We start from the raw sequence: 27746 nt of genomic DNA, 5'->3' as shown, positions 1-27746 counted from the left end.
GACCGTGAAGGAAGCAGCGACGTGGGCTGATGACCGGGTGTTTGCCTTGCGGAGTATGGGGGTCAAGTACGCTAATTTTCAGTATTCCAGGGAGAGGACTGTGAGTGGCCCTGCCTGGGATAAATCTCCCGTGAATCAGTCCAAGGAAGTTCAGAGGAGAAAAAGAATTCAGGAGAAAGAGCCCTGTATCCAGTTCGAAGCTAGTTTGTTACTTTTGCAAACAGAGTGGGCACATCAAGCCTAACTGCCCTAAGTGGAAGGCCTCCCAAAATGCCAAACCAGTGGCACTAATTGTAGGTTCGAGTCAGGTGAACGAGAGGAGTTGGGAGAGTGGTAATGGTGAGGGAGAAGTCTGTGGAAAGCTGGAGTGCAGCCGGCTGTGCTCGCTGCCAGCTCAGGCTGAAAAGGTTACCCAACATGCTACGCCACCTCCGGATGAACTGCCTCAGAAATCGTCCCTAGACTGGTGTAAACCTTTTATATGTCACGGCACAGTGAAAATTCATGGGATCAGTTATCCAGTTACTGTGGCTCGTGATACCTGTGCACAACAGTCTGTGTGCAGAAACGTGACTGGAGGGCCTGTAAACTTAGGAAGTATGTGCTGTGTAGAGGCATGAACTCAGATGAATACTATGATTATGTTCATGTGGAACTCGATTGCCCCATTGTTCAGGCTGCAGCTCAAGTAGCTGTTGCTGATGTAATGCCAGTAGAGGGGATTGATTTTCTGCTGGGGAACGACCTGGCTGGGGAGAAAGTATTTCCATCTCTTCCCCACCAGTTGTTGTGGCAGAGAAGTGTTTGACGCCCCAGAAATTGGTGTTGAAGTTGATGCAGAAGTGGAAGCCATGTTCCCGGTCTGTGCAATTACAAGATCTATGGCACAGGTTGCAGCCCGGGAGGAAGAACTGGTGAAGTCACAGGTTCTTGGGGTCGACTGTGGTGAGGCAGGGCCACCAATGGAGGAACCTAGTGAGCAGAGTGTTGCTGTAGTGGGTGAGGAGAGTGGGAATGCGTGCATGGGCGCCGCCCCACTTCCCACTCAGGACACTAGAGGTGGTGTTGAGTGTGTCTGTGTGGAGACTGAACCCAGCCCATCAACTGAATTAGGAGAATTTCAGGACGCTGGGGTCGACTGCGGGGATGCAGGACCACCGTCAAACGCGCCTGAGGAACAGAGTGTCACTGTTGAGGGTAGAGGTGATGATGATGTCAGTGTGGAGTCTGACATTCCTCCCCCTGTCGAGTGTACTAGAGGTGACGCTGAGATTGATCGCCCTTCGCAATCCAGTGTCCCGATCAGTCCCTTATCTCAGTCCTCAGTAGAGCTGGCGGGTGTTGGGCCAGCAGAATTGAGGGTGAAGCAACAGGAGGATGTAACATTAAAGCCCTTGTTTGCTCGAGTAGGGGAAGAAAGAAGTATGGAGTGTGGTAAGGAGTTCCTGATTAAAGACAATGTTTTACATCGCCGATGGACGCCCACTGGCGCCACGGTGGATGGAGGAGTGGGTGAGTTAGTGCAGGTGGTGGTTCCTGTGCAGTATAGGGTGCCGTTAATACAGTTAGCACATGAGGGACCTTTAGCGGGTCACTTGGGAAACAGAAAGACAGTGCAGCGCTTAAGATATAATTTTTGGTGGCCAAGTATGCCGAGACAAGTTGCTGCGTACATCAAGAGCTGTCACACGTGTCAGATAGTGGGCAAGCCTAATCAAGTTCTTCCTTTGGCCCCTTTGATTCCCATTCCTGCAGTTGAACCTCCGTTTACCCGGGTAATAATTGATATCGTGGGCCCTTTACCTCCTACTTCTGTTGGAAACAAGTATTTGTTGACCATAATGGATGTTACAACGCGATACCCAGAGGCTATACCAATCAGAAGCATGCAGGCGAAGTCAGTAATCAAGCAACTTATTCTGTTCTTTACTAATTTTGGCCTGCCTAAGGAGTTGCAGTCAGACCGTGGAGTGAATTTTACATCTAATTTGTTTAAGCAGACAATGACAGAGTTGGGCATCAAACACATTTTGTCCAGTGCCTACCATCCGCAGTCACAAGGTGCCCTGGAGAGGCATCATCAGACCTTAAAGACCATGCTGCGCAGCTTCTGCTATGATAGTGGAAAGGATTGGGACCTAGCGGTACCCTTTGTTATGTTTGCAGTGAGAGAGGTACCAACTGAGTCGTTAGGGTTTTCACCCAATGAGTTAGTGTTTGGGCACAGAGTTCGTGGTCCCTTGGATGTGGTGCGAGAGGCCTGGAGTAACAACAAATCTGGCAACCAGGAATCCCTGCTTGACTATGTCTGCAGCACTCAGGAGAGACTGCATTTCGCTTTAGAGCTTGCCCGTGACAATCTAATCGGGGCTCAAGCGAGGGTGGGGGCTCGTTGCGATAAGAAGGTCAGAAGTCGTGAGTTTGAGCAGGGAGGTGGGGTTTTGGCGCTGCTGCCCGTGCAGGGAAGGCCTCTGGCGGCTGGATTCGGTGGTCCTTGTGTTGTGAGGAGGAGAGTTGGGGAACTTGGCTATCTGGTTGTTGCCCCAGATGGGCGGAAGAGTGCTCAGTTGTGCCACGTTGATATGTTGAAGCCATACTACCGCCCAGTTGATTCTCATTGTGGGATGACTGCTGATGTCTCTCACCTGGGATGTGAAGGACGGGGAAAGGAGGACGTGGCATCAAAGGAACGTGCTGTGGAGGGAGCTGTTGGTGCCGGTGATGTGAGTAGTGGACCAGGGTTACAGCCACAGTCCCTGGAAGGTGACTTTGGAGTGGACGTTGAGGGAACCAGGGATAAGAGCGCTCCTGTAGTTTTGGCGGTTGGTAGTGAGTTGGAGGAGCAGGAGGAAGTGCTTAGTCGTGGTGAGATGTTACCAGCTGACCTATGGGAGGGCAATGGTTATGCAGCTCTGGTGGAGAAATTGCGACACCTTGAGCCAGTAAAGCGAGAAGAGCTGTGCAACAGATTATGGAAACACCCGAAAGTTTTTGGAGATTCACCGGGATTGACAACTTGGGCTACTCATGACATTGACGTTGGGGATAGTAAGCCTGTAAAATTAGCTCCCTACCGCATCAACCCTATCAGACAGAAAGCTCTCGATAATGAGATCAAGTATATGTTGGACCATGGATTGATCAAGAGGAGTTTCAGTGAGTGGAGTTCACCAGTTACCTTGCAGCCGAAGCCAGATGGGAAGGTTAGGTTGTGTGTGGACTTCCGGAAAGTTAATTCACTGTCTAAGACCGATGCTTATCCTTTACCTCGGGTCGATGACTCCGTGGACAAGGTGGGAAATGCCACTTATATCACCAAACTTGACTTAGTAAAAGGATACTGGCAGGTCCCGCTGACGGAACGGGCTAAACAAGTGGCTAGCTTTGTTGTCAGTGGTGCAGTATATCAGTGCCAGGTGATGCCTTATGGATTGAAGAATGCTCCAGCCACTTTCCAGAGGCTTATGGATAAAGTGGTGGATGGCATACCCAATTGTGTCGTTTACATCGATGATGTCATTGTGTATGACACCAAGTGGGAGGAGCACCTTGATCATGTGGAAATGCTCATTAAGCGGTTGGAGGAAGCTGGCTTAGTAGTCAACTTAGACAAGTGCGAGTCTGTACGTGCTAAGGTCCAGTACCTTGGATTTGTTGTGGGACATGGGCAAGTGGCTCCACCTCGGGCTAAGGTGGATGCCATTTCCAACTTTGCAGCACCCCAGTGTCGCCGTGCCCTCCAGCGATTTTTGGGCATGATCGGCTATTACCGAAGATTCATTGGGAATTACTCCACAGTGCTTCCCCTCTTACTGACTTATTGCGCAAGGATAAGAAGTGGCAGTGGACAGCCGAGTGTGAGCAAGCTTTTATTACGGTTAAGTCTCTGCTGTGCCACCACCCTATATTGCATGCACCAGATTTTGACAAACCTTTTGTGCTGGCAGTTGATGCTAGCCGAGTAGGGGTAGGAGCAGTGTTGATGCAGCCAGATGAGGGCCAGGTTGAACATCCCATATCATACTTCTCAAAGAAGTTTAATAGAGCCCAGAAGAACTATTCCGTCATAGAGCAGGAGTTATTAGCGATTATCCTGGCCCTGCAACACTTTGCTGTCTACCTGCACCCTTTTGGCCCTGTGATCAAGATTTATTCAGACCATCATTCCCTGCAGTTTTTGAACAAGTTTAAATTTAAGAACCAGCGTTTGACCCGCTGGAGTTTGCTTTTGCAAGAGTACAATTTAGAAGTTAGGCATATTAAGGGGATTGATAACGTAATTGCTGATTGTTTATCCAGGGAGGGGTCAGGGTCTTGATTCGAAATTATTGATACAGGGATCAAAATTATCCCTTGGGGAAGGGCGTGTTACGTTGTCCGCCTTTCCGTTCCCACGGATGCAGCCGTTACAGCTGGGCTAGGGGGATTATGCAGTATGTATCCGCGTCATTCGCGGAGTTTATATTAGCGAGTGCTACAAGTTCTTTTGTTTCTTTTGTTCCCGCCACTGAGGGCAATTTTATTTTATACCATGCTGAGTATGCATTTGATTATTTTGATTGTCTTATGTGAGCTACCAGTATATTTAATGATGTTTTGCTTGCATTAGAAGTACCAATTCATTGTATAGAGAGAGAGAGGGGCACGAATATAAGTTCTTATTAATTAATTTGATTCATGCGTTCGCGCTTGGCCGTGCGCGAGCCTTGATCAGAGGCAGTCTCTTCCCAGCTAGCTTCCGTATCGTGCGTGTTTGCACACTCTCTCCCCAGTCATTTTTTTCTGCCGAGCTGGCGTTTTCATTTAAGTTTATTTTTATTCTTTTGTTGCTGACTGAGGAAAGTAGTTATTTTATTTTGTTTTTGTGACCTTGTTGTCTTTGGAGGGCCAGTCTGGCTCACTGTAGTTTCTCGCTGCCTTAATTAACGTTCCCCCAGCACACGTACATACACACACACCCCTAACCCCTACACTGTTTAATCCCATCTCTTTGCACAAGGCTAGTGAGAACTATCGTGAGCCATTAACTGCGTTCCCCCTTGGACACGGGTTAAGTAGAAAGTCGTCACCACCGGAAGTAAGTGGGAGGTGTTCCTGTATACTGTCTCGGGCGGTATTACTTCCGGTAGTGACGATAGTAGGCTAGATCTATAGGTAGGCTGTTCCGTTTATTATCAAAGTACAGAGTGTTGCGTTTTAGTTTCCGTTGCGCAGTTTTTCTCTAGTTTGCGGAGTGTCAGTGCCGGGGTCTGCGTTATTTTTGCAACGCAGTGGAGGCCGATCATCTAAGGCTGACTTGTTGTCTTTTTTGTAATAGCCCCGGGCTGGCGCCACCGCAACAATATATATATATATATATATATATATATATATATCAATCAGTCTGAAGTCTTGTAAACAGTATTATTTCTCTCTCTCTCTCTCTCTCTCTCTCTCTCTCTTTCTCTACTAAAATAACCACAGGAGAAATGAATGGAGCGTAAATCTCCAGACAGAGTGATACAGAAACGTAACGGGTAGAGGCCTTTTATGCACACCCTTAGCAGGAAGTTGCACACAGAACAAAGGATGACCTGACTTAGAACTGATCGATACACAGAACAATAGGTACCTATACCTTAAGGATGCAAAACGGAGTAAATACTGCGGCTTAATTTAAGACCTACTGTAGAGGCTTAATGCTAGGTGTGACCCACACAGGTGTGACTGTGCTACCAGGAGACGACAAGGAATAATCAACTGTTAGTCTGGGGGGTACTGCTTTAAAATTAATTCTGGTAACAACTTATCACATCTAAAATTACCATAGCTCATGTTTACAGTACATTCTCTTCATATGTACCAGCAATTAGGCAAGATTTTATTACATTTCTTTCATGAAAGCTTTTTGATCTTGCTAGAATCTTAGAGCCTACCCAGTCAGCATTCATCAGGCTTTCAAAATAATCTTTCCGTTTAGTCCCTACTTCATCCCTATGGGTTAAAAATCTACCACTTATATCCTTCACACTTTCACATTTCTTTCCGCTGTCACTTCTACATTTCGCACCTTTTTCCTGAAAAACTTCCTGTTTTCAGGGTAATTTCCATTCATTTTTCCTCCTAGATCATCATTTACCTCTTCCTTTTTCTTCTTCATTAGTCTCTTTATGTGCTTTTTGCACTCAGTATACTCAGTTCTTATTTCAGCTGAACCCCTGTTCTGTAACCACTCTAGCCACTTCTTCCTCTTTTCTTCCACTGCTCTATTAACCTCTTAATCCCTCCATGCCGTACCTTCCTTCTTTGTTGCCACAACACACACCGCTTTAGCATTTCTAACTAAGCAATCCCTATATGCATTCCACAGGCTGTCCAGATCCATTTCATTCTTATTCTTATTCACTGATTCTAACTCCTCGCCTACTTTGGTCCTGAATTCATCTGCCATTTCTTTGGTCCTCAGCTTCTGGACTTGCAGTCTTTCATCCTGACTGCTCCTCTCTCTCTCCTGGTCCACCTCACTCCTCTCAGCCTGATCTTGCATATCACAATCATATGATCTGACAGACCTCCACATCTTCCTCTCACTGCCCCTGTATAAGCAACCACTCCCAGAATCGACCTTTCTACGACCACGTAATCAATCAGGGTCCTTTCAGCATGATCCCCGTTCCCTCTATACCATGTATATTTATGTGCATCTTTGTGTTTGAAATACTAGTTACAAATGCACATCCTCCTTTCCTGACACAAATAATTCAGTCGCTTCCCATTATCACTTTCTCATAGTACTCCATTACAACCCATTATTTCATCCTCAGGACCAGTGCCTACTGTTCCATTCATATCGCCCATTACCATCACTTTATGGCTCCCGGGCATTTTTTCCCACTGCTTTGTCCAGCTCATCCCAAAACCTGTCTTTCACTCCTGTCTTCACACGGTGCATATATATATATATATATATATATATATATATATATATATATATATATATATATATATATATACATGGACAGTCACATAAAACATTAAAACCAAATAAATCATTAAAGCAAAAAAATGTTTTAGATTTTTCAAACTATGGTTTTGGGTTTTTATTTAAAAAACCGTTTGATTTTTTTCCCTACCCTGTTGAGGGGTATTAACGTTTAAGGTTCAGTCCCTCTCTTGCATTAGAGTCTGTAACTAAGAAGGCAAAGTCAATAGAAAAAATGTGTGAGAGTTTGTGGAACTAAATTGTTCAACCATTTTTCGAAAGATTTTGTTGTTTGTTACCAAAGTTTGACAGGATAATGAATATTCCTCCATAGATTCAGTTTTCTCTTAACGATAAGAAATGAAAGTCGATTTTAGAATAACAATGACTGGTATGTACAACAAACATATATACTATAAAACTGAATGCTGCGGTTCATTCCTTCCTTTTCCACCTTATTTCCCGAACCTTATTGATAAAATAAGATACCTTGACATCCCTACATTCGTTCTCCATCACTTCTTCGCAACTAGCACCATATTCTACTGTTAACTGCAACCGTGGGTGTTTTGTTTTGATGTGTGTGTGTGTGTGTGTGTGTGTGTGTGTGTGTGTGGGCGCGCAACATAAATCGAATAGCTTTTATCTGCTATATAACGAACTTCGTGGGAGGGGTAAGGGATCCCCTGCTAGGAAATACACTGTTTTTGTGAACAACTTGTCAGAGGTCAAGGTTGTTCCTCTGGTCAAACGTTGACCTTGCAAAATCAACTAAAACAGTTTTAATCTAAGTCAGACCAAACTTAGGGGACGGTTGAGGGTAAGCCAAAAATAAAGTAATTTACTTCTGAGAACATTTAGTCAAAGGTTAAGGTTACAGGGCAAGGTTTAATTTTGAAATGAGTGTGTGGTTTTAAAGTAACTGAAACAGTTGTGATCCAGTTATACAGACCTGATGAAATTATGGGGGATAGCCGAGTAGCAAATGTACTTTTTTTTTTTCCCAGTAGGTGAAAGTTTAGGTCAAGGTCGTTTAAACATTTTTTTTTTTCCGATTTAGACGGAATTTGTGGAAGGGTTAAAGATAAAGCAACATTAGCAATGATTAGGTTTTGGGAACAATCAACCATAAGTCATGATCACAATGAACTCTCAAAGGCCATGGTGGCAGGGCAAAGTTAACTCTAGCAGTTTTCATCTGACATGGACCAAATTTGGTAGAAGAGTTAAGGGTCAGACAACAAAGAAGGAATTAAACTTTCAGGACAGTAATTCAGATATTAAGTCATTAGGGCAAGATAAAATTTCGATAAATGTGCTTGGATGTGGGGAAAAAAAAAAAAAAAAAAACTAATAAAGTTTTTGCTCTGACTTCGATAAAAAAAAAAACTTTGTGAATGAGTTGTGGATCACTCAAGGAGTTGATTTTTTTTTTTTTTTTTTTTTTTTTTAGAATAGTATTAGAATAGTAGGCCAATGGCCGAGATCACATGGCAGGGTCTTTACAAACAGCTTTTATCTGAAGCAGACTAAACTTTGTGGAATAGTAGAGGCTAAAACGTGGCTAGCAAGATTCGATTTTGAATCAAAGATCAAGGGCAACGGATATATCAGATATTGAGGCCATTCCACTGGACAGTCAACTCACACATTGTTGGTGGAAGGGTTAAAGGTAAGGCAAGAACGAAGTCTACGTTTTGAAAGTAAATGCCGAAAATCAAGGTCACAGGAGAAAGTCAAATATTCAGCCCTTACACCAAAAGAGGATGGCCTGTGCTTCACTCTGAGGTTTCCGTCTTGTTTACTCTTATTCGACATGGGGGGATGGAAACTTTACGCCTAGTTAAAATGAAGAGAGTACAGAGAATTAATAATAATAATAATAATAATAATAATAATAATAATAATAATGATGATGATGATGATGATAATAATAATAATATCGTCATCCTCTTCATCATCATTGTCCTCATCCTCATGCTCATCATCAGCATCATCGTTTTCCCAAACATAAATAGGGACGGATCCAGATGGGGGAATATAAGGCACAAAATATGAGTACTACAGACTGCCAAAGGTCTCGACTCTACACCTGTTGACTCAGTATTTTAGGCATCGAAATCTTTAGCTTCAGTTCACAGGCCTGAAGATCAAAACAGTATCGTGTGGTTTCATGATGCTGATGGGATGGAGGGTATTCCTTTAATTGCCATTTTCTCTTCACTACCATGTGGTCTGCAAGTTTTATTCTAGCTACACTTCCATTCTTTTATTCAACCTAGGACAGACGGTTTGTACTCTAGAGGTGAAGGAAAACTATATCTAACCCGTGCACACTGAACTGCCTTTTTAAAACTTAATAATATCGTCTGGTGATAAGATGATATGTATAGGACGTTTTCTGGCTGAATGAAATCACTCTGACCACCTTACCACTTCAGTCAAAATTTTGAATATGCCAAAGTATTTTCGACCATAAGGACGTACAGTACGTAAGCTCTTCATGATGACAAACCACTTATTATAATTTTGCTACCTCCAGATGAATTTATTCATTGTGGTAGAGGGCCCTTGTATTGAAGCAATGTCATATCTTACTCATGCAATTTAAAATTTGCCCGGAACGTAAATAAAACTGTCTGCAAATAACAAGAATATATGGAAGAAATCCATAATCAGAATGAAGGAATAAAAATTTGAGATAAGTCCTCTGGCTGAAGTGCCAAACCATTCCACAAGATATGCTTTTCTTGCCGTGCAACAGTGCTTTACTTTGGCCTTAAGCTTTAACTTAGAGAAAAAAAGTTCTGTTAAAATACATGTATAACATGACTACAAAAGCGACTCAAAAATCAGTGTAAATTACAGTAGTTGAAAACATCTTGTCTCCTTTCGTCTCCTTTCGTCTTCAGAGTAATACGAAGGTACGGACACGGCTGTGGAAGGCCCAGGATTAATAAAAAAAAAATTGCGGTCATTTGCTCATATTATTGCTGTCTGTCTGAGCTGGATACAAATTTTACTGATTATCTTAAGAGTTATTCGTTTATTTAATTGTTAAGTTTAATCACTGGTATGGTTCCATCTAAAAAAAAAAATGTGACTACCCTACAGGTAGTAACATGGGGAAAGGGGGCAAAGATTTCCAGGGGATTTACAGGATGCAGTTTGGGGGACAGGCAGCATTGGTGGTGGCCAAAGAGTGATGGAGTGGGATTGTGTTAACCCCTTCATCCAGAGGGATCTCTCCTACGCTGAATTCAATTGTTCAGCGTTAGAAATAGACAAAAGAAAACTGCGTTCTTGGGATAAAAGCGTTGAGGATGGTTGAGTGTTGGTGGTTTAGGGAAAAATGCCATGAACAATGCATAAATAATTAGATACTCTAAAAGAATAAATCAAGAAAGAGAAATGAATAATAAAAACCTAAAGTTGATTTTAGGGCAAATCACCTGTCGGAGGTTGCGTCAATTCATCACTACGGGAGATCACCTCTGTCTGAACTGATTATACCAGCATTCACCAGGCAGCACCATGTATAGGACACTTAAGACATAGTCCTGTTGATAGAGGAGAGTCTTGCTGAACCACATTGTATCTGTAAAGAGGCTTCGCAGTACTCAGTAAGTATACAGTAGAATCGAGATGTATAGATAGGGTGCAAGAGTACTCGTATATAAGGGAGGACACGGTGTTGTAGAAAAGGCGGTCTATGCTGTGGAGGAATAGAAAAGCCTGGACATCCTTTTGTCGAAGACACCCCTCAGAATGCCGCGCCGGGCAATAGACAGGTGCAGTTACTACGAGATCGAACTGTGTAGCGCAGGATATCACGACACTGATGCTGGAATTGAAAATGTCAGAGAACTGAAGAGGATGAGTGAGGGGTGCGAGGCGAGATACGAAGAAAAAGTAGGGAATTGTTTATGTCCACATGCTGCAAAATAGTCATTAATCTCCAAAATACTGTACCGTTATGTCTTCCTTTACTTTATTCTTACCACCAAGTGATTTTATTTAACTCTAGAAAGACCGCTGGAATTAAAGGTGTTAATGTGTGTAGCGCCTCATGTTCGAACAACCTATGGAATCTTAATAAGATCGTATGGTGGTAGCAAGCATAAATTGAAAAAAAATAAAAATGTTATATAACTGATTCACAGACGGTTTTTGCCAAGTTCCAGTCAACCATTACAATACGATCCATAACATTCTATGTTACATCTAGATCGCCTGACGTACTGCGTGATGAAGAAGGACAAGGAAAATAAAACTATGCACAACAGTCTGACATGTCTTAGAATCAAGAAGTGTCAGTATACGAAAAATGGTATTATGAGTTGACTCTCATATGTGACACAACAGATAAACAGCACCCTCGACTGCCGTAGCTATAAAGCAATAGGCGGATGTGTTTATACCATTGTAAGTTGTAAACAAAGGTCTTTATACTTGGACGTTTTCCTTCATTCATACAGCTGTCAACCACGTCACACTCAAATGAAAGTGAATTTTAATCTGAACACGTACTGAAAGCTGAATGATGTGTGATGACAGTTAACTGCAAGGAGATACGCTTATCTCCCAGTTTCGTTGAGATACTTTATGAATACTCTTTCAGGTTTGTTATATAAAGTAAACGATATATATATATATATATATATATATATATATATATATATATATATATATATATATATATATATATATACATACAGAGAGAGAGAGATACGTATGTAATGTCCGATTCTTGGCATTGACATGACAGTCTGTCCCCCGATGATTGACAGTCCTCCATGTGCCACACACTTTCACATATCAAGACTTCAGTGCTGCAACGCACCGTCAATATTATATACATTATAGCGGGGGTTTTCATAAAGGAGTGTTGTGACTGCATTACATTAGATGGGATGTTTTTATGGAATGTTGATGATTCTTGAGGAAGATCAATAAAGTTTATAGAAACACACACACACACACACACACACACGAGAGAGAGAGAGAGAGAGAGAGAGAGAGAGAGAGAGAGAGAGACATACATACATTCATTCTCATGTCGAATAAAAAAAAAAAAATGAATTGTTCTGCGTCCAGGGCTGGGCAGAAGTTTGCGTCCTTTCGGGAAAGAACCTATTTTACTAACCACGTAGCCACCAAAACCTTGGGGATGTACGAACAGTATCAACATTACAAGCAGTTGTCGAATCAGATGTAAACATTTGTTCTATCTATCTATCTATAGCCCGACGCCCTAATCCCGCAAAGGGTGGCAGCAGGCAAAACGCCTCCAAGTCGCTCTGTCACCCACCATTTGACTACCCTCCCCCAAACTCACTCCCCCCTCCCTCATATACCTCTCAACTCCATCCCACCACCTCATCCTCGGTCTACCCCTCCCTCTCCCTCCCTCCACCTCACCTACATACACCCTCTTAGTCAGTCGTTCATTCTCCATTCTCTCCACATGCCCAAACCACCTCAGTGTATTTCTCCTGATCTTCTCAACCACATCCACATCCACCCCACAATGTTCCTTCACTTCTTCATTCGTCCACCTGTCCCTCCATGTCACCCCACATGCTCCTCTCAAGTAACTCATTTCCACTGCTCTCACTCTTGACTTGTTCCCCTCTTTCAAGGTCCACGCCTCACTTCTATACGTCAGGGTAGGGATCACAATATTATCATGCAGTGACTTCTTAACTCCCATACTCACCTCCCTATTTCTCATCACTGCTTTCAGTGAACCAACAACCTTCCTTCCCTGCTGTACCCTTTCATGCACTGCATCCCCCAAAGTTCCATCCTTACTCATCACACTGCCCAAGTACTTGAATGCACTCACATTCTCCATATCCTCACCATCCAACCTCATTGTACATTCTGTGACTTCAGTCCTCTCAAACACCATAACTTTACTTTTGTTTACATTAACTTTCAGCTTCCTCCTCCTACACACTGTCCCAAATTCATTCACCAAACCTTGCAACTCCCAGTCATCTTCAGTCAACAATACTGTATCATTAGCAAACAGCAACACCGGAATCTTCCAAATCTCACCCTCATTCATTAGAGCCACCCCCACATCCACTGCCCTACCTTGCACCTCCTTTACAACCCCATCCATGTATATATTAAACAGCCATGGAGACATCACACAACCCTGTTTCAGTCCTACACTGAGATCAAAGAACTCACTCAGCTCACCATCCACTCGCACCGTAGCCCTAGCTCCATCGTACATACTCTTCACAGCACTCAACAATTTCCCCTCCACTCCATATTTTCTAAATACCTTCCACATACCTTGCCTATCTATTCTGTCATAAGCTTTCTCCAAGTCCATGAAGGCAGCATACACTTTCTTTCCCGTCTCTAGATACTTCTCCACTAAACATCTTAGAACAAATATCTGATCTACACACCCTTTTCCCTTCCCAAAACCCCCTTGTTCTTCTCCAACTAGCTCCTCTGTTATATGCCTAACCCTATCAATGAGTATTCTACCATATATTTTACCAGTCACACTAAGAAGGCAAATACCCCTATGGTTACCACATACTTCTCTCTCCCTTTTTCCTTTGTATAAAGAAACAATTATACCTGATTTCCAGTCCCCTGGAACCCTTCCCTCATCCCAAGCCAATTTGCACAACTTCCCTATCCATTCCACAACAATCTCGCCCCCATACATTTGTTGCCGCCTTATATATACACGTACCCTGCCCTTTACTATCTGCTCATCGAATATTAACTTCTTGTCCGCGTAGGGCTTCTCTTTGCTGAATAAAAACGTTAGGGGTAAACCACAGTATAAAACATAATTTTACAATCCCAGAAAAAATGAATGTATTTTATAAGGACTGTGAGTAACTCTTTGACCACACTGGGTTTTTCTTTGCTGAGTAGAATCACCCGAGTTAATGAATATAGCATATCAACGTACTGCCTAAGCAATGTAAGGATGACACCCTTGAACCAGGTTTTCTGTTGGTATGTTCTTGCTACATACAATGTTATTCATTTTAGGGGAGACTATCCGTTCTGAAACAGTCGATGAAAGTTATGTGTACGTATCTTCTAATTCGAAAAAACTTTTCTAAAATTAACAGAACAATTTGAAGTAGCAGAATGAAATAAGAAGGAACATTCAGAGAGTGTAACACCCATGATATAAAAAATGGTATCAAGTCAGATTAGGTGACTTCTTGTGACACTAGCTCTGAAATTTTGTTCTCAAAATCAAATCCTGTATACCTTACCTTACCGTACCTTACTTTCAACCCTTTCACCAAGTTTGATCTTAATTGAATCAGAACTTTTTTAGGCATGCATGCCACGTGACCTTGACCTTTGACCTTGACCACTGACTGAGTACTCAGTAGCAAATCTCTCTCTCTCTCTCTCTCTCTCTCTCTCTCACACACACACACACACACACACACACACACACACACACACACACGCACGTGCGCGTGGGTGGGGTGGGGGGGAAAGAGAACTAAAGAATATATCATTGGACAGAAGACGCTAAGTATTACATTAGGACCAATATTTTTGTAGGTTAAGCAGAATTTCTAGTACATTTTTCATCTGCGTCATTTGACTCATTTTTCATTGAGCTAAATTAGTTTTAATATACACAATAACTGCATGTAACTTACACTTACGGACATATACTGTGTGTTCATTGATTTCATATCCGTAAAAAAACGAGACAGTATGCAATGACTTTCGAAACCCAGTAATGTGATCTCTTGGGACCAGTACGCTTTTAAGAATAATATGTATGGGGTTCGTAACTGTACAATAGAAATCTACAGGTGAGGAAGAGGTGTAGGTAAAGGAGATAATGAGAATATGGCGCCAAGTCTCCTTCCGTTTCGGCAAATGTCTGCATCCTGTCTGCAATATACTACTTAGATTTTGTGGATGAATCAGATCACACAGCGTCTCTAGGGTAACTCTTCTCTACTGGAAAATACCTCTGATAAGAAACCTTTACTTCCAGAGTTAAAAAAGCAGACAGCACAAAATATGATGATGCAGGTTTCTTTGTTTAGGATTTTTGTGTTGTCTTTCCTGCTATGATAAAGGGAAGTTTCGTCAATTATAAGTTTTGTCCAAATATATTTGCAATATCAGCATTTACTCCCCAAATTTTCTTTTTCTGGTAGGGTCAACTTTTCACTCTGGCATTCTTATGAGGCGAAAAGGTGAATTTGTGTCGTGTGGTGCTTGATAAAGATCACCCAGAAGTTAGAGTCGCGTCTGCCATCATAAGAGGCAAAGATTTTCCAGTCACAATTTATACCGACGCTTTTCGTCAATATATCCCTGACGCTGCCTTCAAGATGCTCCCTCGTGCGCTCCTCACTCTTTAAAACTTTCTTGGTGGCTGTCTGACATTTATTAAAGCGTCGAGAGTGAGTTCCTATTTTCACATTTGTATACAATTCCTTCATAATTGCTATAGATACTTCTCCCGTTAACATTTGTTATATGCTATATTATAATCTTCCTCAAGCTAAAGCGTTTCCAGTATTAAAAAAAAAAAGTTATAAAAATATGTGGTACCCTGTAGATTAACCATTCCCTGAAAGAGAATACTTCCTTTGAAGGGTGTTAGCAGAAGAAAGAAATCCAAACTCAGAACAGAGTGGAGAGAGGAAGTTAATGAGAGCAAAATGGAGGGTGGGGTGCGTTGAAAGGTTTTTCATTGAATTTTAACAGACAGATCTCCACATTTTTCCCAGTTGTCATGAATCACGGGCTGATGTGCTTTGTTATCAATGCAGTGGTAGGCAGAGTTTTTATTAATCACTGATCCACCAGTTAACATTAGGTAAAGAAAGCCTATGGGGTCACACAGAAACATGTGGTTCTATGGATATGTACAGTATTTAACAGCTACAAGCAGAGGACGTAATTTTCGCATTATTTCTGTTCCCATCTGTCCTTGGACTCAAGGATACTATTTGAAAGGCAGGGCTTTGGTCTGGATTTTATTAACCTCTGCCCTACGAAATTCCACCCCCGAGAAAATCGTTTAGAAGTATACAGAATGGACGTAGGACGGCAAATTATGTAAAATGTGTAATTCAATTATAAATGTTATATAGTGATACACAGCATAACAAAATTTCCTTTGTAGTCATAAAAACTTTTATGCACAGCCTCACTAAGCTCCAGTGTTTCTCTTAAGCTAACATTATCACGTACTGACGAATCTTTTCACAGCACAATCTTACTAACTTACACGCAACGCGGTCAGACTGAGAATGGCAGGCTGAGATCAAGTTAGATCAGTTAAGAACAGTTTTTAAATTAACCTCTCAAATCGGTGTCTACATCAACAGAGTAATTTTACTGCTACCAGATGACTTTATTAAGTTTTGTTTGTAGTGAAGAAGTTAGAGACGTTGGTTGTAGCCCTTCCAGCTAGGTCTGGGGTGAATAATACATCATCGTAGTAAGGGATTTAATCATATCCAAGTTCAGGCATAAACTGCTGTTTGTCAGTTGTTCTCTGGTCGCTAACAATCCTTGTTTTCATGAAACCACTTGGGTTCTATTAGCCCAACGACTTTCCTGAAGTGAGTGAATTTCAAAATAGTGTATTGGCAACTGCATTAGTGTTTTTATAACATGTCAGTAAACTTACAGAAAAGTAAGGAAACGACGAAATGAAGTGAATTCAAATAATATTTCCCCGTGATAGAGCAGGATTCGAATTTATGGCAACTCAGTAATATATCATGCGTGCGATTGCAGGACGATGTGTGTGTGTGTGTGTGTGTGTGTGTGTGTGTGTGTGTGTGTGTGTGTGTGTATGGTAAACATTAGTGGAGCATCTGTACAAATCCTCACAACAGCCTTCCCAACCACAACTGCATAGATCCCTTGCTACTATGAAAGTATAAAAAAGAAGTATAACATTACAACACTGTCGTATTATTTTCATGGTCTCCCTAACTGGGACGGCAGAGCTATAGAACAAAATATTGTAGCCCTTACCAACAATGTATGAAAAACAAAAATAGCTGAACTAACTTAGTTCGCTATATATTTTTAGGGGAAACAAAAATAAAGAAAGCATAATGGGGTCTGATTATTGTGTCTACAGCTCGAAGATACATTCTATATTTTCATAAAAGATATGGACATCGGAGGAGATAAAGCGAAAAGACCTCTTTTCCTAGTGTTTTTCTTCTAGTATTAAACATCACATGCATCAGGCAGTAGACTGTAGCACCAGTCGGGCAGATCGGTACGCCAAAGGTGGATGGAAAGCTGATGACAGGGAAAGCTGGAGCTCCCGTTTCATCAGCCCCCGGGACTAGTTCCTGACCATCCCTCTTTGTTGAACTTTTTCAGTGTTTCAGTAACACAGAGAGTAGGCCAGCATACTCTCCAATACAAGTTTCTCTATCAACACCAGATTACATGCTCATTACATACTACACTTCCTATTCAAAATTCAACCAAAATGGCGTCTCATGCTCAAGCCTCGGAGTTCCCGGGGAGGGGAGGGGGGAGGGCATAAATGCCTCCGCCTTCCGTCCGTCTCCCGGCGACTACCCAGCGAGATGCTTGGAACCACTGTCTGACTCATTTCTTCATTTCTGCAACACTCGAGGCCTCTCCTCTAACTTTCTCTCTGTTGAGCACCACCTCTCCTCCTCTAAACTTCACCTTCTCTTCCTTACCGAGACTCAGCTGTCTGAGGCAACTGAGAGCAAACTCTTCTCTGGATCCTCCTACTTTCTCTATATTCATTTCAAAGCCAAAGGTGGCTGTTGGGCATGCAACGACTTATCTTGCTCTCGTGTTACTGAACTTGATTCTTCTGAATTCCCTACATTCTGGCTTCGGGTTTCCTGTCATTCTCGGACTAAAGATATCTATGCTGTTTACTTATCCCCTAATTCCACTGACTGAAAAATTCTTCGACTACCTTACTTCTATGATGGAACACATCCCAACCATTGCTCTTTTTTCTGAAATCTTAATTCTAAGAGATTTCAATGTTCACCACCACCTTTGCTTCTCTCCTCCATTCACTGACCCACCTGGTGAACACGTCTACATCTTTTCTGTCCTGAATGATCAGCAGCTTGCACAGCACCCTACCCTTATCCATGACTGCCTTTGAGATAGTTCCAACATACTTGTCCTCTTCTGTACAACTAATCCTTCTGCTTACACTGTTAATCTTTTGTCTCCGTTGAACTCCTCCGACCACGACCTTATCACCTTAACCTGTCCTATCACTCGAATATGGCCGGTGGACCCTCCAAAGGAATGTCGGCTGTGGCACTTTGGAGCTGCTGACTGGGAGGCCCTTAGGCTGTACTTCTTTGATTTTCCCTGGAATCATTATTGCTTCCGTGGCCGAGAGGCATCTGAGTGTGCCATGCGCATTATGGAGGTTATTTTCTTGGGCATGGAAGTATACATTCCTTTCTCGTATCCTCTGATTACTGCAAAGAAACCTTGGTTTAACCATGCTGTTCCAATGCTGTCCACAACAAGGAGATGGTCTATATAATACGGAGAAAACACAACCTTGAATCTAATCTTTTTTAAGTTTCTTGCCAGAATCACACTAAGTCTCTTCTTCCCTCTTCTAAAAATAATTTCATCCATACAAGATAGTCTAAACTCTCCAACACGAATTCTTCCCACTCCTTCTGGCACCTTTGCCAAAAACCTTTCTAACAACTTTCCTTCATCATCCTTCCCTTCTCTCTTCGACTCTGATGGCTCTGTAGCTATTTCTTCTACTGAAAAGCAGATCTCTTCGCTCAGACTTTCTCCTCCAATCCCACCTTAGACGAATCCGGTGTTGTTCTCCCATCCCGTAACCCTTTGACTCTCTCGTGTCTAACATTAAAATGTCTTCAAATGATGTATTTTCTGCCATCATCAGCCTCGATACTACCAAGGCATATGGGCCTGATGGAGTCCCTCCTGTTGTCCTCCAGAACTGTGCTTCTGTGCTTACACCCTGCCTAGGTATATTCTTTTGCCTTTGACTGTCAACTTGTACCTTCCCTTCTTGCTGGAAGTTTTTCTCATTCAGCCTGTCGTAAAGAAAGGTGATCTTTCCGAACCCTCTAACTAAGGCCCAATTGCTTTAATATTCTGTATCTCGAAAGATTATGAGTCTGTTCTTAAAAAAGTTTTAAAGGATCTTTCCTATCACAACCTTCTTTCTGATCGTCAGTATGGGTTCCGTCAGGGACACTCCACTTGCGATCTTCTCACCTACTGCCTTTCAGACTCCTGGTCATCCTCTTTTCGAGACTCTGGAGAAAGCTTTGCCACTGCACTTGACATCTCAAAGGCTTTCGATCGAGTCTCTCATAAATCTTTAATTTCCAGTCTGCCCTCTATCGGTCTCTATCCTTCTACCTGTGCCTTGATCTCCAGCTTTTTTTCTGACCGTTCTATACCGGTAGCTGCTGTTGTAGAAGGGCACAGTTCTTCTCCTAGATCTATCAATAGTGGTGTTCTTCAGGGCCCCGCCCTATCACCAGCTCTCTTCCTTTTATTCATCAATGATCTTCTAAGCTGCACATCTAACCCTATCCACTCATACACTGATAATTCCATCCTTTACCTTTCCATTCAGTTCCCACAACATCCATCTCAGCAGTTACTTCAACAAACAAGGGATGAGGCTATGGCACACCTAATGTCTAACTTGAATCGTATCTCTGACTGGGGTAAAAGTAATCTTGTTGTTTTTAATGCATCCAAAACTCGGTTATTACACCTATCAACCCAACAAAATCTTCCACAGGAGTACCCACTAATGTTTAATAATATCCAGCTCAATCCCGCATCAACTTTACAAATACTTTGGGTTTCATTCTCTCGGGATATATCTTGGAGAGATCATATTACCTCTCTTATAAAAGCTGCTTCCAAGAGATTGGGTGTGTTAAGCCGACTTTTGCCTTCTTTACCCCCGCACAGTTTTGCCTTTGTACACAAGGTTTCATTTGACCCTGCATAGAGTACAACTTTGATGTGTGGGGAGATTCCCCACACACAGCTCTTGTCAACAAGATGGAGTCAAAGGTTTTTCGTCTCATTAACTTTTCTCCTCTTACTGGCTCCCTTCAGCCGCTGTCTCTTCGCCATATTGTTGCATTTTTATTTCTTTTTTATCACTACTTCAATGGTCACCGCTCCTTTGAACCATCTGCTTGCACCGCTCCGCCAGTACGATGGGTGCTACACGCCCGTCTAGCAACAAACTCTCATCCTTTTTGTGTCCAACTCTAATGCAAGAGTTAAAGTTACTCCCACTCCTTCATTTATGCAACAGGTCAAATCAGGAACTGTCTCCCTCTGTCTTTATTTCCTACTTCCTGTGATCTCCAGTCTTTCAAACGCATTGTGTCCAGGCATCTCGAAATGAGCAGATCTTGAATTAGGGTCTCTGTTGATTTTTTTTTTCTTTCTTCTTGGAGGGAGCGGTTTATGGGCTCCTTGACTTTGGTTCCTTCTTCCTTGGAATATATATATATATATATATATATATATATATATATATATATATACAGAGAGAGAGAGAGAGAGAGAGAGAACTGAAAATGTGATGCGTAAACACTACTACTTTCTGATGGGCAGAGGAGGGGAAGAGTGTGTGGTGGGATGCATCTTACATTAGGTTCATGTCTCACGCATGGAAACATAATTGACTAGAAATTCAACAGTATTATTTGATGTCTGGCAGTGGATTTAAAACAGATTAATGTCTAAATAACCAGGCACACTATTTTCATTGAGACCTTTAGTTCATTTAGGTTAAAGTTACTTGTAATGCGAAAGCACTGTCCTTAGCATCACGTATATTCAGGAAAATTATTGAAAGTATTATGGTCAGTGGGGACGCCTTGTGGTATATGGAGGGTCTCTGTGGTAAGCGGGGACGCCCTCTGTTCACTCGTAAAGTAATGCACCTTCAAGGAACTCAGAACTAACAAACCAAATGGTTTCTTATCCGGATATCATTACTGCTTTGAGCAGTAACATATTACTATATGTACTGTATGCCTAGTGTTCAAGAGAGAGTTTAGGCGTGGACAGTCAGTGTACACATCCAAATAGGTGGCTGGGGTTTATTGTCACATAAAACAACTTAGGGGACAACTAATGTTAATTCACTCTCAATACCTGGACTGAAAGTCTTGCTTCCTTTCCCTATACATGTGGTAGGGCAATAGAGGATAGGAAGAAAACAGCAGATTTCGCTGATAAAGATATTGCAGTGTTACTCCATGCACTGTCGTCAATGAGTAGGTAAGGCGTTTTACCAATTACAGGACTTTTATTAGAACATGTGAATCTCTGTGGCTAATGTCAGCCAGTGGCCTTGAGTGGACTATAGTCGCGGTGCGCGACTCTGAGGTTGTTATTATCGTGCCCTGGCAACTACCATTCAAAAGTATGCCTGATAACGTGTATTATATGAAATGCATGTGATTCGTGTATAATATGTTCGTGTATAATAATACTCGTGTGTAATATATTCGTGCTTAATATTTTGATTCGGATTATACGAAATCGGTCGCACTTTTGAATGGCAAGTTGCCAGGGTACGATAATGACAACCTCAGAGTCGTGCGCCGCGACTATAGAACGTTCGACTCCTTGGTAATAATCTGCGCAGTGACCCGTGCACAATGGCTGGAGTTAGTGTACTGATAAATTCAACTTCTCAGTCCATCTTTAACCTAACAACCACAACTGCAATTCCTCGTTTGTACCTTTTTGTCCACCGGAACTGACTACCGATCTGTGAGGTGTGACAATTGTGTCACGACCGGTAAAGATGCATGGTGCGGATCCGTATAAAGGTGAGGATCCAGGATTTTTTTTTTTTTTTTTTTACTTTCTTTAACATTGCGAGATAGGGCGTTTCTCGAATTTTCGTAAATTTTTGAGTGATTATTGCACGGATCTTGATGAAAAAAATTCAGGCATAATTTATTTAGGATGTTGGTATCTACGAATGTGTACAGTCTGGTGCGGATCCATAAAAATTTCCGGAACTAGCGGATTTAAATATGCTTTTATAGAGGGGTAGTCTTTTCCATATTGGATTACACTTGACTGAATTAAAAGGAACTCCATGTTGGGCCTTGGCGGAGGTATGTGCTCTAGAGAGTGCCATTCTAGTTCTGTTTGTTTTCACCTAAACGATCTGGACCACTAAATGTGAATACTAAGTCGATGTTGCATGAAAATCGATAAGCCTTAGCAATGAGGTAAGAATGAGTTTCTTTGGTCATTGGCAAAAGTAGGCTCACCATTCAGATTACACTTGTTCATCAGTTGAGCCGAGATGATTTAGGGAGTTTTGTCAGATTAGGGGAAAAAAAGCGCTTTAGTAACCTGTCTCAACCACTCGGGTACTGTGGATGATGCATCACTCTGTCTCCTGTCGGAATAATTTGAATGTGGTGTCTCCAGCTGTACCATTTTTTTTTTTTTTATGGGCCTGACGCTGGGCAAAGGCTTCAAGGCCTGTTCCCAAGGTCCAGTAGTCTTCTTTTACCATACATCTCCACATGTCACCAATTCTGCGCTAACACCCACCGTCCATATTGAATGCATGCTAAGGCTGTCTCATACAGGACCAGTGTATTGGTACAGTGGAGTCTCTTTTATCCGAAATTCTTTTAACCGTAATATACCATTAACCGTAAGTTTTACTAAAACGTTCTCATTTCGATTAACCGCAAAAATCTGAAACCTATCCGAAAATTCGAACACAGCGGGCTTCTTTCGAGCCACTAGCATTAGTTTACGTTTGCTCTGCTAGTCACTCGAGCGAACGTTGGTGGCGCCAGCCCCCATCCACCACCTCGGAAGATTTGGATGATGTGGGTGATGATGTGGAAATGACTGAATAACAAAACAGAAAATATGAAAAAAATATAGGTTTAAGACTTTATTTGTTCGAATTGCTTTCAGTGAATTACGTAATTGTTTTGGTGAAGGTTTATTTAAGTTTATTTAAGTGAAGATTTATTTAAGTTGACAATTTCTATTACAGTTACAAAAGTGCAGTTACATACGTAGTTACTACAGTGTATTAAGTGTTTTGGTGATGGTTGAGTGGCTTTTGGGGTGCTGGTGGTGGTGTATCGGCTTGTAGGAATTCCACCACTGATTACTAATATATCAGCTTATTGGAACACCACAGCTGATCACCAGTTTATATATCAGCTTATATCAGCTTAGACGTGACTGCACTGTTCCAAGCAAGGTTATCAAGATATAACATTCCACCTGGTCGAAGTCACTTCCGGCTGACACTCTTCACCAAATGTCTTCTCACACACTGGAGATGGTGGGAATCGGTGTAGATCCTGTTGAAGGAATGGTAGGTAGGTAGCGTGTGCAGATGACTGAAAAATTATCAGATTCATCTCTCTTTATTGGCCACAGAAAGATACAACTGCGACACAGAGAGAGCCCAGAGTAAATACGTCCCTCTTGTTTGAATGATAAGTGCGTTCTGCTCTAGCTGGCCGGCTTCCCCACTGGGAGTGGCCCTGAGGTCAGCATAAATCAGAGGTGCCAAACCCCACAGACAACTGGGATTTATACATGAATAGAAGCATCACAACTTTACCATACACATTATACACCTCAATAAAGTAGTATTGATTACATTAAAGTACACCAATAGGGTATATGTGTTCCCCCAAGACTTAACATATACATGTATACAATTCATATTTATCGCCTTCCCTTACCCTCGTTGTTTATGACAGAAAATGCTGGGCTTTGCAAGTCTGGACGCTCATCCGTTCCCATGTCACACTTACAGTAAGATGGTGTTTGGTTGATTATCATCACACTATATTACACACTTTTTAATTATGTCTAAACACCTTTGTATGTCTATCTATCTATCTATCTATAGCCCAACGCCCTAATCCCGCAAAGGGTGGCGCAGACAAAACGCCTCCAAGTCACTCTGTCACCCACCATTTGACTCCCCTCCCCCCAACTCACCCCCCCCTCCCTCATATACCTCTCAACTCCATCCCTCCACCTCATCCTCGGTCTACCCCTCCCTCTCCCTCCCTCCACCTCACCTACATACACCCTCTTAGTCAGTCTTTCATTCTCCATCCTCTCCACATGTCCAAACCACTTCAGTGTATTTCTCCTAATCTTTTCAACCGCATCCACATCTACCCCACAACGTTCCTTCACTTCTTCATTCGTCAACCTGTCCCTCCATGTCACTCCACATGCTCCTCTCAAGTAACTCATTTCCACTGCTCTCACTCTTGACTTGTTCCCCTCTTGCAAGGTCCACGCCTCGCTTCCATACGTCAGGGTAGGGATCACAATACCATCATGCAGTGACTTCTTAACTTCCATACTCACCTCCCTATTTCTCATCACTGCTTTCAGTGTGCCAACAACCTTCCTTCCCTGCTGTACCCTTTCACGTACTTCATCCCCCAAAGTTCCATCCTTACTCATCACACTACCCAAGTACTTGAATGCACTCACATTCTCCATATCCTCACCATCCAACCTCACTGCACACTCTGTGACTTCATTCCTCTCAAACACCATAACTTTACTTTTGTTTACATTAACTTTCAGCTTCCTCCTCCTACACACTGTCCCAAATTCATTCACCAAACCTTGCAACTCCCATTCATCTTCACTCAATAATACTGTATCATCAGCATATGTAATATGTAAAAATAGTGTGAGACTACAACTCATCATGGAAACGATGTCCGGCACCAGAGCAGTGATGGTGGGCTAGACGTTGCCAGAAATGGGTGATGGGTGAGTACAATACTGTTCTCTTGTATCCTGCATATTATTAAAGTATCATTTATACGAAAAAATCGATTAAACGAAACTTTGAAAGTCCCATGATTTTCGGATAAAAGAGACTCCATTTTATGAGTAGTGGGGGTTTCATGTCGACGGGTTTTTCGGCAGGTCAGTAAAGTCTGCTCTATGAAATTACACTCCTTGAACTATTTTCTGTCCTAACCGGGATTCGAACCTGGGTCCATTATGACTGCAGACCACCTCCCTATCTATTCAGCCACCGCCTTCCTCCAATGTGCTGTGATGATGGGCAAGGCAGAGATTTGTGTATATTATGATACAATACTGAGGCGGCAGGTGCTTTGTGTCTCGCCTAGGAAGCCTCCTATGTGCTACGTCGAAAGCAGGAAGCCAGTACATTGTTCCTAGGGCAATAATATCGAGATGATACAGGTCAGGGTGCTAGGGGTTTCGCAGTGAAGAGTTCAGCCTGTTCCTTCTTCAGCAAAGCATTCAGGAGGTGTTGATGCATTGCTGCGGATAGTGTCATTTGTCTCTGCAGATCTTGGCCAGATACTTCAGGCAGAGAGCAAGTATTTACTCTTTAGGAGCGTAAGCCAAGGTTGTGGTTGACAGCCCGTAAAAGCTTGCTTAGTGGGCTATATCCTCAAAAATGTAGTCCTTTGCTGGAGGGGTGTGAGAGATTCCTAGCTTTTGGTGGTCGAGGTTGGGAGCCTTGGGTCAAATATTCTGACTGATCTCGGTTGCATTTCTAATGTATTATGTTGCAGACGTTGAAGTGGGTTACTTAGGGCTATTTTCTTTTAATAATTTCAGAAGCATGTGAAGATGACAAAACATATAGACTGTTTTTTTATTGATGCTGACAACACTGTGAAATATGTTCCGAAAATAATAATAAATAAAAACAAAGGAATGCTTACACTTTGAAATTTTCATATATAATAGAATCGTCTTGAGTCTTGCTGACAGCCCGTCACTGCTCAGGTGTGCAGGTATCAGTAGTTGGCAGCACGGTGTAGGTGTGTTCCAGTCTAATCCGATTAATTATTCAAGCTCTATCAGATGTCTGGCTTTCCTCCAAACTTGATGAACAGCTCTTATCATTGTCTGATTTTATTTTCCTCCGTTCTTTTATCGAACCACTAAAATTACCCTAAATCATATCATTATTCTATCTTGTTTGTGCATAAAATTGTTGTTCACTATAATACTTCATTATAACTGTTTTCGGTTACTTCCAGACTACATCTTGAAAAGATGTTGGTCACAGAATCCCACAAAAACACAGTTTCGATTTCTGAACCATATACTGTACACACCCAAGTAAGCCGTTCCTGGTTCTGTCTGCCTGCATGTCCTGGAATAAATAAATATACATACACACACATTATATATATATATATATATATATATATATATATATATATATATATATATATATATATATATTTTTACGGAAAAGAGAAAGATAATGTACACTTTAAGTGAGAATACTAAAAATCACTACTGTCCCGCAAAGTTCCAGGTTCAAAACAAAAGAGTTAGGTAAAATTAAAAGTCAAAGTTTAATGCTCAAACTAACAACAAAACATTCAGGACTCATAAGGATAATGTAATGGCAAAAACAGGTTAAATATATGGTTAACTGCAATAGCCTCTATTAACATGAAATTAGCAAGAGTAAATTTACCTAAGTCAGCCCTGATAAAATGAAAATACACTGGGTAATGCTCAGTTAATGCAAGATAAATTATTACAGATACAAAATAATATTAAACCTGGCTGACAAAATGATTCCTACATAAATTACAAATAAACCTCACTAAGCCTACAAATCAACACCTTATGCTATACAGTACAAGGAAAAAATGCAATAACAGTTATACTCAAATTACACAACTGCTAGATGGTTGGAGACTTCCTGAGCACTCAATAATAACTGTACAGTGGAGGACAGAGATGTGAACAAAATGAGGAGTAGATCCAAGTGGCAATAATGCAGAGACTGAGCTCATTATATAGGGGCCGGCAGAGCTTGATACAACTTGTAAGAAGGACGCGCAAATGAAGCCATAGGGGACAAAGAGCTGACAATCCTACTCTGAACAACAGAAAGGACGACTTACTCGACTATAACGGTAGAAGGGGGGAACTGAGGCAGAACACGCTCGTGATCAAACATGCAGCATACTGTGCGTTAAAATTACACAAAGGATGATGAAATCATAGCCTATGTAACACCTCCCCACAAAGAAAAAGAAATTTACAAAGGAAATTTCTTATTACTCTAAAACAATCTGTCTAAAGTCTAGATAAGCAATCTGCAATAACATTTTCTTTCCCCTTGACATGCTGTATGTCTAATGAATACTCCTGAAGAAGTAGACTCCATCTTGTCAATCTCTGATTTTTATCTTTAAACTTACTAAGGAATTTCAGTGGGTTATGATCGGTATAAATGACTATGGGGTCAAAACCAGAACACAAATAAAATGAAAAATGCTGTAAACCCAAAATCAAGGCCAAAAAATAGTTGAGTAGTTCTTTTGAGGTGGAGTGAACTTCTTACTGTAATAAGATACAGGATGTTCAATACCCTGATCATCCCCTTGCAGCAAAACAGCCCCAGCTCCTGTATCACTTGCATCAACAGCCATCTTAAAAGGCTTAGCAAAATTTGGAGTAGCGAGCACTGGCTGACTTAATAGGATAGCTTTCAGTTTGTTGAAAGAGGATTCACAGACAAATTTAACTCCCTTTTTCAGTAGGTCTGTAAGTGGTGATACAAGATTAGAAAAGTTAAGAACAAATCTCCTGTAATAACCGACCATTCCCAAAAATCTTTGTAGCTCTTTCCTACTTTTAGGTCTGGGAAGATCACTTATAACCTGAACCTTAGCTTCTGGTGGTGCAACATGTCCATCAC

This window comes from Coenobita brevimanus, chromosome 70 (assembly GCF_032717465.1).
Source record: "Coenobita brevimanus isolate Jiangsu-jjx chromosome 70, ASM3271746v2, whole genome shotgun sequence".
NCBI lineage: Eukaryota > Metazoa > Arthropoda > Malacostraca > Decapoda > Coenobitidae > Coenobita > Coenobita brevimanus.
This window is presented reverse-complemented; position numbering follows the sequence as displayed.